General features: G+C 48.0%; 1 protein-coding gene across 1 annotated transcript in view; it reads right to left on the bottom strand.

Moving 5' to 3' along the window:
* The window catches only part of LOC106612282 (complexin-2), a 96,207-nt gene extending 95,206 nt beyond the window's left edge, over positions 1-1,001 (bottom strand). Inside the window, exon 1 of the mRNA XM_014213310.2 lies at positions 868-1,001. The gene's annotated coding sequence lies outside the window, so the exon portion shown is untranslated. The remainder of the gene's footprint in view (positions 1-867) is intronic.
* Between the last annotated feature and the right edge of the window lie 18,557 nt (positions 1,002-19,558).

The raw sequence follows: 19,558 nt of genomic DNA, 5'->3' as shown, positions 1-19,558 counted from the left end.
GAATGAGGGTTGCATGAATGAACTGTAGGGTTGGCTGCCTCTAAGCTCTGATAGGCTAGGAGGATGTTGCTTCAGCTATAAGCAACTGTCAAAAGTATTACCATTGGTAGGCTAATGGTGAAACGCTGGCACTGACTGTAAATGTTGAACTCATCCTTTAGTTTCTCAACAACAAGGATTAACATGGTCTAATTGGTGGACCAGTGTACTGGATGTTTCTGTAGTCTGTATACTTATGTTTACATTATCTCTCTCTCTCACACACACACAGTGTGAGTGCATATAGCATGCATATATTGGCTAATCAATTTAGCATCGCATCAAATATTTAATGTGTCCATAACCTGAATGTGTTCCATTTCAACAGACTGGTAACCTACACCGCCAACAAAAACACGTTGGTCTACGCATACAACATATAACATGCATGTACAACTTGAACAACACAAAAGACATGTCAATATTTTGTTCCAACCAATCGCTCATCGAATAGAGCATCTCAATAGACTTTCTAATGCATGCACAACAACTGCCCATTCCGGGAAAAACATCAGCGTTACACACACGCATCTCTCCTTTCTCAGCCGCGCTCAATAGCTTTGAGGAGGACACAAATTCCCCCTCACCTACGGCGAGATTATGGTGTCAAAATAGGCAACAACCATGAGCACTCTTGTCTTCTTCCAACAACATGGTGCTGAAACTAACAGCTCAACACGCCTTGAAACCATCTCCATTTTCGACTTCAGTTCGCACTACCAGTAACCCTAGCTGGTTTCAGCACCAGTCAAGTGGAAAGTCAAAACGTGTTCCAGCTGTGGTAAATTGTTGTTCATCAGAATTAATTGATCGGTTGTTTTTACAAACCTTAGAGCGACTGGAGAAAGTCAGGCGGCGGCTCTCTCGGTCCCCAAACCAACCAGTCTGTCTCTATCCTCCACCGTTTAATGCTCCAGTAGTATCGTCCGCCCTCAGTCTACCCCCTCTCTCGTCTATTTTCCTCTCCCTACCGCCCCCTTCACTATTCATACTACCACTTCAAGCTTCTCCAAAGAAAGATACTGAAAATATCACAACATACACAGTTCGCATTTTTGTTTCCTCCTACAATAGTTCAAGTCAACTGCATATAGTCCGGATTTAGTAGATTTCAAGAACACCGAATGGTTATTTCTGGTTATGTATATTACTTATTGTAAAATACTTTTCATGGATAAAGATTGTCTACAATGTGTTGTTATATCGTTATTTAGAACCCATTAGGCTATTAGGCCTACAGAACCTATGGGTTCTACAGAACAGGCAGACTTCAGTAGAGAACCTATAGGTTCTACAGAACAGGCAGACTTCAGTAGAGAACCTATAGGTTCTACAGAACAGGCAGACTTCAGTAGAGAACCTATAGGTTCTACAGAACAGGCAGACTTCAGTAGAGAACTTATAGGCCTACAGAACAGGCAGACTTCAGTAGAGAACTTATAGGCCTACAGAACAGGCAGACTTCAGTAGAAAACCTATAGGTTCTACAGAACAGGCAGACTTCAGTAGAGAACTTATAGGCCTACAGAACAGGCAGACTTCAGTAGAGAACCTATAGGTTCTACAGAACAGGCAGACTTCAGTAGAGAACTTATAGGCCTACAGAACAGGCAGACTTCAGTAGAGAACTTATAGGCCTACAGAACAGGCAGACTTCAGTAGAGAACCTATAGGTTCTACAGAACAGGCAGACTTCAGTAGAGAACTTATAGGCCTACAGAACAGGCAGACTTCAGTAGAGAACTTATAGGCCTACAGAACAGGCAGACTTCAGTAGAGAACTTATAGGCCTACAGAAAACATTTGACAATAGACTAGAGAGTGACAACAAAGAGGTATTAAGAGATATTCAATATAATTAATTATTGATTTTGGTGACACATAGATACATGCATTAAATGGATATTGTAGATGCCAAGGGTAGGAGCACTGATCAGATTGATGCCAATAGTACTGTAGGAGCACTGATCTGATTGATGCCAATAGTACTGTAGGAGCACTGATCAGATTGATGCCAATGGTACTGTAGGAGCACTGATCAGATTGATTCCAAGGGTAGGAGCACTGATCAGATTGATGCCAAGGGTACTGTAGGAGCACTGATCAGATTGATGCCAAGGGTACTGTAGGAGCACTGATCAGATTGATGCCAAGGGTAGGAGCACTGATCAGATTGATGCCAAGGGTACTGTAGGAGCACTGATCAGATTGATTCCAAGGGTAGGAGCACTGATCAGATTGATGCCAAGGGTACTGTAGGAGCACTGATCAGATTGATTCCAAGGGTAGGAGCACTGATCAGATTGATGCCAAGGTAGGAGCACTGATGTTGTGCCAGGCTGCAGGGCCTGTGAAACCAAGCCTCCGTTGTGAGACAGCAGGGCCTGTGTAACCAAGCCTCTGACAGCAGGGCCTGTGTAACCAAGCCTCTGACAGCAAGGCCTTTGTAACAGGAATCAAGGTAAGACCCAGATGCAGACCGTGTTGAAGTAACAGTGTTTATTACAGCAACAGAGGCACAGGTACAGGATGGCAGGCAGGGTCAGGGGCAGGCAGAGTGGTCAGGTACAGGGTCAGGGTCAGGACAGGCAGAGTGGTCAGGTACAGGGTCAGGCAGAGGTCGGTAATCCAGAGACGGAGCAAAGGTACAGGATGGTAGGCAGGCAGTGTGGTCAGTCGGGCGGGCTCAGGACAGGCAGGGGTCAAAACCAGGAGGACGAGAAAAGAGAGATGGGGAAAAGCAGGAGCTGATAGAAAAACCGCTGGTAGGCTTGAACAAACAAGACGAACTGGCAACAGAGAGACAGAGAACACAGGTATAAATACACAGGGGATGATGGGGAAGGTGAGTGACACCTGGAGGGGGGTGGAGACAATCACGAAGACAGGTGAAACAGATCAGGGTGTGACATTGTGTAACCAAGCCTCTGTTGTGACGCTGCAGGGTGTGTGAGGCTGCAGGGTGTGTGAGGCTGCAGGGCGTGTGAGGCTGCAGGGCATGTGGAACCAAGGAATCCATTGTTGGTCTGTTATTGCAGAACTCATACATCAAGCCCATAGCAGGTGTTCTGCTGAGGTAATACAACACTCACATACAACAAGAGAGAACATTAGTGGGGGAGATTAAACACGTCAAACACGCATAGCCATGAGGTCTCCTATTTCACATGATGTGTTGTATCTCAGTCTGGGGGGGTCTCCTATTTCACATGATGTGTTGTATCTCAGTCTGGGGGGGGGGTCTCCTATTTCACATGATGTGTTGTATCTCAGTCTGGGGGGGGGTCTCCTATTTCACATGATGTGTTGTATCTCAGTCTGGGGGGGGTCTCCTATTTCACATGATGTGTTGTATCTCAGTCTGGTGGGGGGGGGGGTCTCCTATTTCACATGATGTGTTGTATCTCAGTCTGGGGGGGTCTCCTATTTCACATGATGTGTTGTATCTCAGTCTGGTGGGGGGTCTCCTATTTCACATGATGTGTTGTATCTCAGTCTGGGGGGTCTCCTATTTCACATGACGTGTTGTATCTCAGTCTGGGGGGGGTCTCCTATTTCACATGATGTGTTGTATCTCAGTCTGGGGGGGTCTCCTATTTCACATGATGTGTTGTATCTCAGTCTGGGGGGGGTCTCCTATTTCACATGATGTGTTGTATCTCAGTCTGGGGGGGTCTCCTATTTCACATGATGTGTTGTATCTCAGTCTGGGGGGGTCTCCTATTTCACATGATGTGTTGTATCTCAGTCTGGGGGGGGGGTCTCCTATTTCACATGATGTGTTGTATCTCAGTCTGGGGGGGTCTCCTATTTCACATGATGTGTTGTATCTCAGTCTGGGGGGGTCTCCTATTTCACATGATGTGTTGTATCTCAGTCTGGGGAGGGGGGGTCTCCTATTTCACATGATGTGTTGTATCTCAGTCTGGGGGGGGGTCTCCTATTTCACATGATGTGTTGTATCTCAGTCTGGGGGGGTCTCCTATTTCACATGATGTGTTGTATCTCAGTCTGGTGGGGGGGGGGTCTCCTATTTCACATGATGTGTTGTATCTCAGTCTGGGGGGGGTCTCCTATTTCACATGATGTGTTGTATCTCAGTCTGGGGGGGGTCTCCTATTTCACATGATGTGTTGTATCTCAGTCTGGGGGGGTCTCCTATTTCACATGATGTGTTGTATCTCAGTCTGGGGGGGGTCTCCTATTTCACATGATGTGTTGTATCTCAGTCTGGGGGGGTCTCCTATTTCACATGATGTGTTGTATCTCAGTCTGGGGGGGGGTCTCCTATTTCACATGATGTGTTGTATCTCAGTCTGGGGGGGTCTCCTATTTCACATGATGTGTTGTATCTCAGTCTGGGGGGGGGTCTCCTATTTCACATGATGTGTTGTATCTCAGTCTGGGGGGGGTCTCCTATTTCACATGATGTGTTGTATCTCAGTCTGGGGGGGGTCTCCTATTTCACATGATGTGTTGTATCTCAGTCTGGGGGGTTCTCCTATTTCACATGATGTGTTGTATCTCAGTCTGGGGGGGGGGGTCTCCCTATTTCACATGATGTGTTGTATCTCAGTCTGGGGGGGGTCTCCTATTTCACATGATGTGTTGTATCTCAGTCTGGGGGTGGGTCTCCTATTTCACATGATGTGTTGTATCTCAGTCTGGGGGGGTCTCCTATTTCACATGATGTGTTGTATCTCAGTCTGGGGGGGTCTCCTATTTCACATGATGTGTTGTATCTCAGTCTGGGGGGGTCTCCTATTTCACATGATGTGTTGTATCTCAGTCTGGGGGGGTCTCCTATTTCACATGATGTGTTGTATCTCAGTCTGGGGGGGTCTCCTATTTCACATGATGTATTGTATCTCAGTCTGGGGGGGGTCTCCTATTTCACATGATGTGTTGTATCTCAGTCTGGGGGGGGTCTCCTATTTCACATGATGTATTGTATCTCAGTCTGGGGGGGGGTCTCCTATTTCACATGATGTGTTGTATCTCAGTCTGGGGGGGGTCTCCTATTTCACATGATGTATTGTATCTCAGTCTGGGGGGGGTCTCCTATTTCACATGATGTGTTGTATCTCAGTCTGGGGGGGTCTCCTATTTCACATGATGTGTTGTATCTCAGTCTGGGGGGGTCTCCTATTTCACATGATGTGTTGTATCTCAGTCTGGGGGGGGTCTCCTATTTCACATGATGTGTTGTATCTCAGTCTGGGGGGGTCTCCTATTTCACATGATGTGTTGTATCTCAGTCTGGGGGGGTCTCCTATTTCACATGATGTGTTGTATCTCAGTCTGGGGGGGGTCTCCTATTTCACATGATGTGTTGTATCTCAGTCTGGGGGGGTCTCCTATTTCACATGATGTGTTGTATCTCAGTCTGGGGGGGGGTCTCCTATTTCACATGATGTGTTGTATCTCAGTCTGGGGGGGGGTCTCCTATTTCACATGATGTGTTGTATCTCAGTCTGGGGGGGGTCTCCTATTTCACATGATGTGTTGTATCTCAGTCTGGGGGGGGTCTCCTATTTCACATGATGTGTTGTATCTCAGTCTGGGGGGGTCTCCTATTTCACATGATGTGTTGTATCTCAGTCTGGGGGGGGGTCTCCTATTTCACATGATGTGTTGTATCTCAGTCTGGGGGGGTCTCCTATTTCACATGATGTGTTGTATCTCAGTCTGGGGGGGGTCTCCTATTTCACATGATGTGTTGTATCTCAGTCTGGGGGGTCTCCTATTTCACATGATGTGTTGTATCTCAGTCTGGGGGGGGTCTCCTATTTCACATGATGTGTTGTATCTCAGTCTGGGGGGGGTCTCCTATTTCACATGATGTGTTGTATCTCAGTCTGGGGGGGTCTCCTATTTCACATGATGTGTTGTATCTCAGTCTGGGGGGGGTCTCCTATTTCACATGATGTGTTGTATCTCAGTCTGGGGGGGGGGGTCTCCTATTTCACATGATGTGTTGTATCTCAGTCTGGGGGGGTCTCCTATTTCACATGATGTGTTGTATCTCAGTCTGGGGGGGGTCTCCTATTTCACATGATGTGTTGTATCTCAGTCTGGGGGGGGTCTCCTATTTCACATGATGTGTTGTATCTCAGTCTGGGGGGGGGGGTCTCCTATTTCACATGATGTGTTGTATCTCAGTCTGGGGAGGGGGGTCTCCTATTTCACATGATGTGTTGTATCTCAGTCTGGGGGGGGGGGGTCTCCTATTTCACATGATGCGTTGTATCTCAGTCTGGGGAGGGGGTCTCCTATTTCACATGATGTATTGTATCTCAGTCTGGGGGGGGGGTCTCCTATTTCACATGATGTGTTGTATCTCAGTCTGGGGGGGTCTCCTATTTCACATGATGTGTTGTATCTCAGTCTGGGGGGGTCTCCTATTTCACATGATGTGTTGTATCTCAGTCTGGGGGGGGTCTCCTATTTCACATGATGTGTTGTATCTCAGTCTGGGGGGTCTCCTATTTCACATGATGTGTTGTAGCTCAGTCTGGGGGGGGTCTCCTATTTCACATGATGTGTTGTATCTCAGTCTGGGGGGGGTCTCCTATTTCACATGATGTATTGTATCTCAGTCTGGGGGGGTCTCCTATTTCACATGATGTGTTGTATCTCAGTCTGGGGGGGTCTCCTATTTCACATGATGTGTTGTATCTCAGTCTGGGGGGGGTCTCCTATTTCACATGATGTGTTGTATCTCAGTCTGGGGGGGGTCTCCTATTTCACATGATGTGTTGTATCTCAGTCTGGGGGGGGTCTCCTATTTCACATGATGTGTTGTATCTCAGTCTGGGGAGGGGGGTCTCCTATTTCACATGATGTATTGTATCTCAGTCTGGGGAGGGGGGGTCTCCTATTTCACATGATGTGTTGTATCTCAGTCTGGGGGGTCTCCTATTTCACATGATGTATTGTATCTCAGTCTGGGGAGGGGGGGGTCTCCTATTTCACATGATGTATTGTATCTCAGTCTGGGGGGGGGTCTCCTATTTCACATGATGTATTGTATCTCAGTCTGGGGGGTCTCCTATTTCACATGATGTGTTGTATCTCAGTCTGGGGGGGGTCTCCTATTTCACATGATGTGTTGTATCTCAGTCTGGGGGGGTCTCCTATTTCACATGATGTGTTGTATCTCAGTCTGGGGGGGGGTCTCCTATTTCACATGATGTGTTGTATCTCAGTCTGGGGGGTCTCCTATTTCATATGATGTGTTGTATCTCAGTCTGGGGGGTCTCCTATTTCACATGATGTGTTGTATCTCAGTCTGGTGGGGGGGGGGTCTCCTATTTCACATGATGTGTTGTATCTCAGTCTGGGGGGGGGTCTCCTATTTCACATGATGTGTTGTATCTCAGTCTGGGGGGGGTCTCCTATTTCACATGATGTGTTGTATCTCAGTCTGGGGGGCGTCTCCTATTTCACATGATGTGTTGTATCTCAGTCTGGTGGGGGGGGGGTCTCCTATTTCACATGATGTGTTGTATCTCAGTCTGGGGGGGTCTCCTATTTCACATGATGTGTTGTATCTCAGTCTGGGGGGGGTCTCCTATTTCACATGATGTATTGTATCTCAGTCTGGGGGGGTCTCCTATTTCACATGATGTGTTGTATCTCAGTCTGGGGGGGTGGTCTCCTATTTCACATGATGTGTAGTATCTCAGTCTGGGGAGGGGGGGGTCTCCTATTTCACATGATGTGTTGTATCTCAGTCTGGGGGGGGGGGGGTCTCCTATTTCACATGATGTGTTGTATCTCAGTCTGGGGGGGTCTCCTATTTCACATGATGTTTTGTATCTCAGTCTGGGGGGTCTCCTATTTCATATGATGTGTTGTATCTCAGTCTGGGGGGTCTCCTATTTCACATGATGTGTTGTATCTCAGTCTGGGGGGGGTCTCCTATTTCACATGATGTGTTGTATCTCAGTCTGGTGGGGGGGGGGTCTCCTATTTCACATGATGTGTTGTATCTCAGTCTGGGGGGTCTCCTATTTCACATGATGTGTTGTATCTCAGTCTGGGGGGTCTCCTATTTCACATGATGTGTTGTATCTCAGTCTGGTGGGGGGGTCTCCTATTTCACATGATGTGTTGTATCTCAGTCTGGGGGGGGGTCTCCTATTTCACATGATGTGTTGTATCTCAGTCTGGGGGGGTCTCCTATTTCACATGATGTGTTGTATCTCAGTCGGGGGGTCTCCTATTTCACATGATGTATTGTATCTCAGTCTGGGGGGTCTCCTATTTCACATGATGTGTTGTATCTCAGTCTGGGGGGGTCTCCTATTTCACATGATGTGTTGTATCTCAGTCTGGTGGGGGGGGTCTCCTATTTCACATGATGTGTTGTATCTCAGTCTGGGGGGTCTCCTATTTCACATGATGTGTTGTATCTCAGTCTGGGGGGGGGTCTCCTATTTCACATGATGTGTTGTATCTCAGTCTGGGGAGGGGGGGTCTCCTATTTCACATGATGTGTTGTATCTCAGTCTGGTGGGGGGGTCTCCTATTTCACATGATGTGTTGTATCTCAGTCTGGGGGGGGTCTCCTATTTCACATGATGTGTTGTATCTCAGTCTGGGGGGGTCTCCTATTTCACATGATGTGTTGTATCTCAGTCTGGGGGGGGGTCTCCTATTTCACATGATGTATTGTATCTCAGTCTGGGGGGGTCTCCTATTTCACATGATGTGTTGTATCTCAGTCTGGGGGGGTGGTCTCCTATTTCACATGATGTGTAGTATCTCAGTCTGGGGAGGGGGGGTCTCCTATTTCACATGATGTATTGTATCTCAGTCTGGGGAGGGGGGGTCTCCTATTTCACATGATGTGTTGTATCTCAGTCTGGGGAGGGGGGGTCTCCTATTTCACATGATGTGTTGTATCTCAGTCTGGGGGGGGTCTCCTATTTCACATGATGTGTTGTATCTCAGTCTGGGGGGGGTCTCCTATTTCACATGATGTTTTGTATCTCAGTCTGGGGGGGTCTCCTATTTCATATGATGTGTTGTATCTCAGTCTGGGGGGGTCTCCTATTTCACATGATGTGTTGTATCTCAGTCTGGGGGGGGTCTCCTATTTCACATGATGTGTTGTATCTCAGTCTGGTGGGGGGGGGGTCTCCTATTTCACATGATGTGTTGTATCTCAGTCTGGGGGGGTCTCCTATTTCACATGATGTGTTGTATCTCAGTCTGGGGGGGTCTCCTATTTCACATGATGTGTTGTATCTCAGTCTGGTGGGGGGGTCTCCTATTTCACATGATGTGTTGTATCTCAGTCTGGGGGGGTCTCCTATTTCACATGATGTATTGTATCTCAGTCTGGGGGGGTCTCCTATTTCACATGATGTGTTGTATCTCAGTCTGGGGGGGTCTCCTATTTCACATGATGTGTTGTATCTCAGTCTGGTGGGGGGGTCTCCTATTTCACATGATGTGTTGTATCTCAGTCTGGGGGGTCTCCTATTTCACATGATGTGTTGTATCTCAGTCTGGGGGGGGGGGTCTCCTATTTCACATGATGTGTTGTATCTCAGTCTGGGGGGGTCTCCTATTTCACATGATGTGTTGTATCTCAGTCTGGGGGGGGGTCTCCTATTTCACATGATGTGTTGTATCTCAGTCTGGGGGGGGGTCTCCTATTTCACATGATGTGTTGTATCTCAGTCTGGGGGGGTCTCCTATTTCACATGATGTGTTGTATCTCAGTCTGGGGGGGGTCTCCTATTTCACATGATGTGTTTTATCTCAGTCTGGGGGGTCTCCTATTTCACATGATGTGTTGTATCTCAGTCTGGTGGGGGGGGGGGTCTCCTATTTCACATGATGTGTTGTATCTCAGTCTGGGGGGGTCTCCTATTTCACATGATGTGTTGTATCTCAGTCTGGGGGGGGGTCTCCTACTTCACATGATGTGTTGTATCTCAGTCTGGGGGGGCTCCTATTTCACATGATGTGTAGTATCTCAGTCTGGGGGGGGTCTCCTATTTCACATGATGTGTTGTATCTCAGTCTGGGGGGGTCTCCTATTTCACATGATGTGTTGTATCTCAGTCTGGGGGGGTCTCCTACTTCACATGATGTGTTGTATCTCAGTCTGGGGGGGGCTCCTATTTCACATGATGTGTAGTATCTCAGTCTGGGGGGGTCTCCTATTTCACATGATGTGTTGTATCTCAGTCTGGGGGGGTCTCCTATTTCACATGATGTGTTGTATCTCAGTCTGGTGGGGGGGGTCTCTTATTTCACATGATGTGTTGTATCTCAGTCTGGGGGGGGGGGTCTCCTATTTCACATGATGTGTTGTATCTCAGTCTGGGGGGGGGGTCTCCTATTTCACATGATGTGTTGTATCTCAGTATGAAATGGAACCAACAGAGTAAAGGGTCAGTGGAGAGATAGAAACCTCATGACATCATGCCTCTGTAGAGGCTAGTTGAAATCCTGAACGTAGCTAATGTAAATGATGAACCTAGTGTAGAGGGGGTTAAATGGTGTTGTCGTAACCAGTGAACCAACCATCAACTGTATTCAGAGCTCAGAGACGAAGTGTCAAGGAATGGTAGTTCCCTTTGGATGGTCTCTAACTCTCTCCTATTCCCCTGATGAGACACTTTATTATGGACACACGTCATCCCAGTCATTTCACTCTGTTAACACATCACATTCAGGGATTAATATGTAAATATCTGCTCACTTTAAATCTAGAAATGTACTTGAATTAAATGAGTCCCATTAAAGGGGTATACTTTTACAATTTATGGACATAATTTCATATAAGTATGAAGACATAATGTTGACCAAAAGTGGATTTCAGCTCTTTACTATTGAACTCATAATGAATGACTTCTCAAAAGCCCTCTGGGGTTACCACTACCTCCCACTTGGTTACTTTTTCCTGTAATGAGTTGAAGAACCTATATCAATCTTAATCAATATGATATTAACATATTGTAATAAATAATACAGTGTAGTTAATGTGTAATTCTAACTATAACCTGATATCTGCTGAGAAATTGCTACAGCAATACAAGGGTAATTTGAGCACATTTTCTCATCTTTGCCAAGTTATCCAGTGCAATCTAAATATCTGTTAATATCTTGTTGAGATGTATTCCAGCAGGACAGAATATTCAAATTTAGTAATATTTTAATTAATTACACACAGAGCAAATTTACATCAAAATATTAATGGATTTTACTGCGGAGAGAGAGAGAACGAGTGAGATAGAGAGAAACTGAAGAAGTAGAAATAATTGCGGACATTTCCAGAGCCTGAAGAAAAGTTAATTCCTTCCCACTGAAGACACTGGACTCATCCCAAATGGGACCATTTTCCCATAATGCTCTAGTCAAAAGTAGTGCACTATTTTGGGAATAGGGTGCCATTTGGGATGTACACACTGTCACTGCGTGAGGGGAGAGGGGACAGTACAGTGGACTGCAGCAGATCTAATGTGGAGGAGAACATTACAAGCAGCCCAGACCCTCTGTTACATGTCACAACAGCATCTTGATGTGATTACATTTGTCCATCAGAGTGCCTTTAAATAGCAAAAATATCCTGCACCAAAAAGGCTAAATATGTGATTTGGACGCGTCAGTGTACAGAGTGTGGATTTGTTTGTTGTTTGTTGTTTTGACAGTTGAAACTACAGTATGTTTGGGGACCACTGGTCCAACAGTTGTTGTTTTGACAGTTGAAACTACAGTATGTTTTGGGACCACTTGCCCAACAGTTGTTGTTTTGGCAGTTGAAACTACAGTATGTTTGGGGTCCACTTGCCCAACAGCTGTTGTTTTGACAGTTGAAACTACAATATGTTTTGGGTCCACTGGCCCAACAGTTTTTGTTAACTCATTCATGTTGGGGATACACAACACGTGTCACGTCCTGACCCTTGTAAGAGGTCATTTTCCATAGTAGAGGGGTCAGGGCGTGACAGGGGGGTGTTTTGGGTTTCTGTTTCATTGTGGGGTTTCTAGATTTCTATTTCTATGTTTTCCTTTTTTATGCGTTGGCCAGGTATGGTTTCCAATCAGAGGCAGCTATCGTTGTCTCTGATTGGAAGCCATACTTAGGTAGCCTGTTTTCCATGTGTGGGTTGTTAATTTTTGAGTAGTGTTTGTTGCCTGCTCTGCGTTACGGTTGTTTTGTTATTTCTAATGTTTAGTGTATAGCATTCAGTTTCACGGTAAATAAAGATGTGGAACTACGAACACGCTGCGTTTTGGTTCGATCCTTCAGACAGCCATGACAGAACAACCCACCAAAAAAGGACCAAGCAGCGTGGGAGGAAGTATCTGGAGTCATGGACTTGGGAGGAAATCTTGGATGGGAAAGGACCCTGGAGCCAGGCTGGGGAGTATCGTTGCCCGAGGGAGGAACTAGAAGAAGCCAAGAGGGAGCGACGATACTATGAGGCGCTATATCCTCAGAGGCAAGGTGGAGAGGCAGTAAACCGGAGCCAGTCAGGGAGTCAAGCGCGGAGATCGACGCAAGATTCCGGAGAGAGGTACTGGCGGAAAGGGCACTGCGGAGCGGGTGTGCTGAGGGGCGAGCAATGGGTTATGGTGGGATGCGCACTATATCGCCCATACACACTCACAGCCCGGTGCGGTCGGTGTAAGCTCCTCACCGGTGTAGGGCAAAGATGGTCATTGAGCCAGGAAGGAGTAGGCCTGCTCAGCATGCCCGGTCTCCAGTTCGCCTCCATCGTCCGGTACGTCCTGTGCCTCCTTCCCGCACTCGCCCTGAGGTGCGCGTCACCAGTCTGGCGCCACCTAGGCCAGTTCCACGCACCAGACCTCCAGCGACGCTCCCCAGTCCGGCGCCTCCAGCGACCCTCCCCAGTCCGGAGCCTTCAGCGACGCTCCCCAGTCCGGCGCCTCCAGCGACTCTCCCCAGTCCGGCCCACAGCCCAGAACCTTCAGCGGCGGCCCACAGCCCAGATCCTCCAGCGGCGGTTTCCAGCACAGAGCTTCCGGTAATGATCTACAGTCCGATTTCTCCGATAATGATCCACAGGTCGATGTTACGGAAGCGGAGGGATCTGCGGGCGGAACGGAGGTTACGCCCTGAGCCAGAGCCACCTCCGTTGCTGGAGGATCAGAGGGAGAGGAGGGTTTTGGGTGTAGTACATAGACTTTTGGTCACCCTCCCTACCCTCCCTTTGTGTTTGGGGTTGTTTTGTTTGGGTGCAGTCGGGGTCTGCACCTTTGGGGGGGGGGGGTACTGTCACGTCCTGACCCTTGTAAGAGGTCATTTTCCATAGTAGAGTGGTCAGGGCGTGACAGGGGGGTGTTTTGGGTGTGTTTTGGGGTTTCTGTTTCATTGTGGGGTTTCTAGATTTCTATTTCTATGTTTTCCTTTTCTATGCGTTGGCCAGGTATGGTTTCCAATCAGAGGCAGCTATCGTTGTCTCTGATTGGAAGCCATACTTAGGTAGCCTGTTTTCCATGTGTGGGTTGTTAATTTTTGAGTAGTGTTTGTTGCCTGCTCTGCGTTACGGTTGTTTTGTTATTTCTAGTGTTTAGTGTATAGCATTCAGTTTCACGGTAAATAAAGATGTGGAACAACAAACACGCTGGGTTTTGGCCCGATCCTTCAGACAGCCGTGACAACACGGTTGTGAGTTTGGGCTGTTATTGAAATGCAAAACAAATACCGCCCATCAACAATTGTATTTTATCATGAACATCAACACTATGCAATAGCAGCAGTCCCCACCAGAGCCAGCAGAGACAATGATCATATATCTACTCCATCCCATATGTGTCTTCATAAAAACACTTAAAAAGTTTTAAACCATATTTGTTGAAAGTCTTCCACGGGGTGTAATTAAACAGTGTTTTATTCTCTGTTTAGCTGTTGGAGCTCCTGGTCCCGTGATAGATTTACTGCCTTACTCAATACAATACACCATCTGGCTGGCCCTGACTGAACCTCCCTCTCTCCTCCTAATAAAAACAGCCATGAAGTCTTACGCGTGCTACAACGGGTGGAAAAAGGGAACCATGTCTCAGAATAGACTTTCTGTAACGGCTGTCGTCGGAATGAGACCAAAGTGCAGCGTGGAAAGTGTTCATGATGTTTATTTTCACCAAAAACACTAAAACAAAAATGAAACGAAAGCGCACAGTTCTGTCAGGTACAGATACGAAACAAAAAACAACTAACCACAAAACACAGGTGGAAAAAGGCTGCCTAAGTATGATTCCCAATCAGAGACAACGATAGACAGCTGCCTCTGATTGGGAACCACACTCGGCCAAAACAAAGAAAGAGACAACATAGAATGCCCACCCCACATCACACCCTGACCTAACCACATAGAGAAATAAAACGGCTCTCTAAGGTCAGGGCATGACACTTTCATAATGCGGTGTTGACTGAATTCCTTGGTGAGAGGCTAATGGTTGAGACATAACTTTATTGATACATTATACAGTACGGTTCAAATTAAGTTTTTTATTTTATTATTATACTACAGTTTACAATCAGGTGGGACCCATCACAAAAAGATCCTCTTGTAATAAATTACAAATAAAATTGATATTTTATTGTTACAAAAACCGGATAGGTGCAGTGAAATGTATTGTTTTACAGGGTCAGCTATAGTAGTACGGCACCCCTGGAGCAAATTAGGGTTAAGTGCCTTGCTCAAGGGCACAGCGATAGATTTTCCTCTCTGTCAGCTCGGGTAGTGCAGAGAGGTAACAATGTTGCAGAATTCATGATGTGTTCCAAAAAATACACAACAGGTCGACAACAACTAATAAACTTGCTGAAGAGCATGTCAGTTCTCTCCTGCCTTTGTGCTAGCTGTGTGTTTGTTACATCTCCTGCTTTGTGCTAGCTGTGTGTTTGTTACATCTCCTGCTTTGTGCTAGCTGTGTGTTTGTTACATCTCCTGCTTTGTGCTAGCTGTGTGTTTGTTACATCTCCTGCTTTGTGCTAGCTGTGTGTTTGTTACATCTCCTGCTTTGTGCTAGCTGTGTGTTTGTTACATCTCCTGCTTTGTGCTAGCTGTGTGTTTGTTACATCTCCTGCTTTGTGCTAGTTACATGTGCACACTGAGGCTCGTGTGGGTGTAGTAGAGAATAGAGGACAATGGGTGTACTGTACTGGAGCAGCAGAGATACAGTGTTATATCAGGTCACAGTAGTTTGGTCCGTGGGTGTACTGTACTGGAGCAGCAGAGATACAGGGTTATATCAGGTCACAGTAGTTTGGACCGTGGGTGTACTGTACTGGAGCAGCAGAGATACAGGGTTATATCAGGTCACAGTAGTTTGGACCGTGGGTGTACTGTACTGGAGCAGCAGAGATACAGGGTTATATCAGGTCACAGTAGTTAGGTCCGTGGGTGTACTGTACTGGAGCAGCAGAGATACAGGGTTATATCAGGTCACAGTAGTTTGGTCCGTGGGTGTACTGTACTGGAGCAGCAGAGATACAGGGTTATATCAGGTCACAGTAGTTTGGACCGTGGGTGTACTGTACTGGAGCAGCAGAGATACAGGGTTATATCAGGTCACAGTAGTTTGGACCGTGGGTGTACTGTACTGGAGCAGCAGAGATACTGGGTTATATCAGGTCACAGTAGTTAGGTCCGTGGGTGTACTGTACTGGAGCAGCAGAGATACAAGGTTATATCAGGTCACAGTAGTTAGGCCCGTGGGTGTACTGTACTGGAGCAGCAGAGATACAAGGTTATATCAGGTCACAGTAGTTAGTAGATCCATCCATCTACAGCTGTATTTCCTCCAGAGATGGAAACTAATATAGATGTTTAAATATTTGATGTATTCAGGCAAGCTGTTGAATCTAAGGATGAGTTGGAAATAGCACCCTATTCCATATATAGTGCTTTTGGTCTAAAGTAGTGCTCAATGTAGGAAATAGGGTTCCATTTCAGAAACAGACTAAAAGCTTGGTCTTCTCTGGTAGCCTTAATACAGTGGGTTGATGGGTCAGTACCTGCAGGACTGCAGCAAATTTTAATGACAGTGGAGGAGGGATGGTGACACACACACACACACACACACACACACACACACACACACACACACACACACACACACACACACACACACACACACACACACACACACACACACACACACACACACACAATGGAGGACGGATGGCGGCCCTGGCAGGCACCATCTCTCTGTCTAGACCAGTCATCATGGATTCTGTTGACACACAGATGACAAAATTAATCTTTCACCTTTTATTCCCATTTCATTGCCTATCATTTTGTTTTATGACTGTCCTCTTTGTGTCTTTGTCCAGTTCACAACGTTACCATAATAAACAGATACTGTAACCATAACTACAGTCGTTGTAGAAACTGAAACCACTGTGATCTTATATTACTCTGATGTTTTATCAGATGTTTCTTCTTTCAGCGTCTACACCTGGTTGTCAGGGAAACGTTCTTTCAGATATTAAACTGATCCTAGATAGGGCCTACACCTGGTTGTCAGGGAAACGTTCTTTCAGATATTAAACTGATCCTAGATAGGGCCTACACCTGGTTGTCAGGGAAACGTTCTTTCAGAGTGTCACGATTCCTACCGACGGTGGCGCCCCCTCCTGCTCGGGTGGCGCTCGGCGGTCGTCGTCACCGGCCTATTAGCTACCACCGATTCCCTTTTTGTTTTTCCCTTTTTTATGTTTTCTCACCTGCCCTGAGTTAGGTAATTAAGAGGGCTATTTAGTTCAGCTGGCCCGCACCCTATTGTGCGGGATTGTTTTTCTGTATGTCAACTGCGTTTGTTGACTGTGCTTGTCCATTGTATTTTTCCCTGTTGTTGGGAGACCTTTTATTTTGTACGGGTGGTTCCATTAAAATTACCACACAGTGTTCGCTGCTTCCTGCGCTTCTTTCCGCCACACCACAGACAAGACGTTACAGAATCCCGCACCACCAGAAGGAGCATGGAATCAGCGGGAGCAGCGGGCACTCCACTACCCTCAATGGAGGAACGTGTCCAGCACAATACATCGGTCCTGCATCGCATCGGATCCGCCATGGACCAGATGATGGAGAGGATGGAACGATGGGAGAGGAGTGGTATCCTCTCTCCACCTACACCCCCCCCGATACAACCATCTCCTCCTCCTACGACGTCTGGCTCTGGCGCGCTTCGCCTGGCACTCCCGAGGGAGTACGATGGGACGGCGGCTGGGTGCAAGGGGTTTCTTCTCCAGCTAGAGTTGTACCTGGCCACCGTCAGACCTGCTCCTACAGGAGAGGAGAGCGTAAGTGCCCTCATTTCCTGCCTGACGGGCCGAGCTCTGGAGTGGGCTAATGCGGTCTGGAACGCTCCAGACTCGGCGAGGGACCACTACCCAGAATTCACCCACCGCTTTCGGGCTGTTTTCGACCACCCCCCCGAAGGTAAAGCGGCGGGTGAACGGCTGTTCCACCTCAGGCAGGAGACGAGGAGCGCTCAAGACTTCGCGCTGGAGTTTAGGACCTTGGCTAAGGACGTGAGGTCATATGTCTCTTCCTGTTCGGTCTGTGCCCAGAGTAAGGCTCCTAGGCATTTACCGAGAGGGAAGTTACAGCCCCTCCCCGTTCCGCAACGGCCATGGTCGCACCTGTCTATCGACTTCCTGACAGATCTTCCCCCCTCTCAGGGGAACACTGCGATTCTGGTGGTTGTGGATCGGTTTTCTAAGTCCTGCCGTCTCCTCCCCTTGCCCGGTCTCCCTACGGCCCTGCAGACTGCGGAGGCCCTATTTACCCACGTCTTCCGGCACTACGGGGTGCCGGAGGATATTGTCTCTGATCGGGGTTCCCAGTTCACATCCAGGGTCTGGAAGGCGGTTATGGAGCGGCTGGGGGTCTCGGTCAGTTTAACCTCCGGTTATCACCCCGAGAGCAATGGGCAGGCGGAGAGGGTGAACCAGGAGGTGGGCAGGTTCCTGAGGTCGTATTGCCGGGACCGGCCAGGGGAGTGGGCGAGGTATATTCCTTGGGCAGAGTTAGCCCAGAACTCACTTCGCCACTCCTCTACTAACATGTCACCCTTCCAGTGTGTGCTAGGGTACCAGCCGGTCCTGGCCCCATGGCACTAGAGCCAGACCGAGGCTCCTGCGGTGGAGGACTGGGTTCAGCACTCCAAGGAGACCTGGAAAGCAGTACAGGACTCACTGAAGGAGGCCAGTGCTAGGCAGAAAAGGAGTGCTGACCGCCACCGCAGTGAGGCGCCGGTGTTCGCACCGGGTGACAGGGTCTGGCTCTCGACCCGGAACCTGTCTCTCCGCGTGCCCTGCCGGAAGCTGGGGCCGCAGTGTGTGGGGCCCTTCAAAGTCCTGAGGAGGATAAACGAGGTGTGTTATCGGTTGCAACTCCCTTCCTATTACCGTATTAACCCCTCGTTTCATGTGTCTCTCCTCAGGCCGGTGGTGGCTGGTCCCCTACAAGAAGAGGAGGTGCCGGAGGCCCTCCACCCCCGGACATCGGGGGGTCCCGGCGTACAGCGTAAGGGCCATTCTGGACTCGAGACGCCGGGCGGGGGGCCTGCAGTACCTTGTGGACTGGGAGGGGTACGGTCCGGAGGAGAGGTGCTGGGTGCCGGCGGAGGACGTCTTGGACCCATCCATGTTGAAGGAGTTCCACCGCCTCCGTCCGGATCGCCCTGCGCCTCGTCCTCCGGGTCGGCCTCGAGGCCGGTGTCGGCGCGCTGCAGGGGCGCGCGTCAGGAGGGGGGGTACTGTCACGATTCCTACCGACGGTGGCGCCCCCTCCTGCTCGGGTGGCGCTCGGCGGTCGTCGTCACCGGCCTATTAGCTACCACCGATTCCCTTTTTGTTTTTCCCTTTTTTTTATGTTTTCTCACCTGCCCTGAGTTAGGTAATTAAGAGGGCTATTTAGTTCAGCTGGCCCGCACCCTATTGTGCGGGATTGTTTTTCTGTATGTCAACTGCGTTTGTTGACTGTGCTTGTCCATTGTATTTTTCCCTGTTGTTGGGAGACCTTTTATTTTGTACGGGTGGTTCCATTAAAATTACCACACAGTGTTCGCTGCTTCCTGCGCTTCTTTCCGCCACACCACAGACAAGACGTTACACAGAGATATTAAACTGATCCTAGATAGGGCCTACACCTGGTTGTCAGGGAAACGTTATCATCACAATGTATATCTAGGCAATTCATTGTGTATTTTCTAAAGCAACACAAATACAACATGGTAGCCTTGCACAATAGAAATCATTAGATCAAACCGGGTGTTTCCCAAACCATGGGTGGAACAGTGTTTTTTTGTATAATTTTTTCCCAGTCGGATAAACACTCCAAACAGCTTGGAGGCGTCCACATGGACCTAAAGGACACCGTTGCCTCGTTTTGTATCACATTCCAATGATAAAACCGTGTGTGTGTGGGGGACGGGGGACGGGCCCCTGCTTTCCACTCCTTAGCCAAACTGACTTGAGCCCATCTGTACAGCCTGGTTACACATCCATCATAATTGC

Source organism: Salmo salar, chromosome ssa09 (genome assembly GCF_905237065.1).
Source record: "Salmo salar chromosome ssa09, Ssal_v3.1, whole genome shotgun sequence".
NCBI classification, from domain to species: domain Eukaryota; kingdom Metazoa; phylum Chordata; class Actinopteri; order Salmoniformes; family Salmonidae; genus Salmo; species Salmo salar.
The sequence above is the reverse complement of the archived record's forward strand: the minus strand, read 5'-3'. Positions and strand labels throughout refer to the sequence as shown.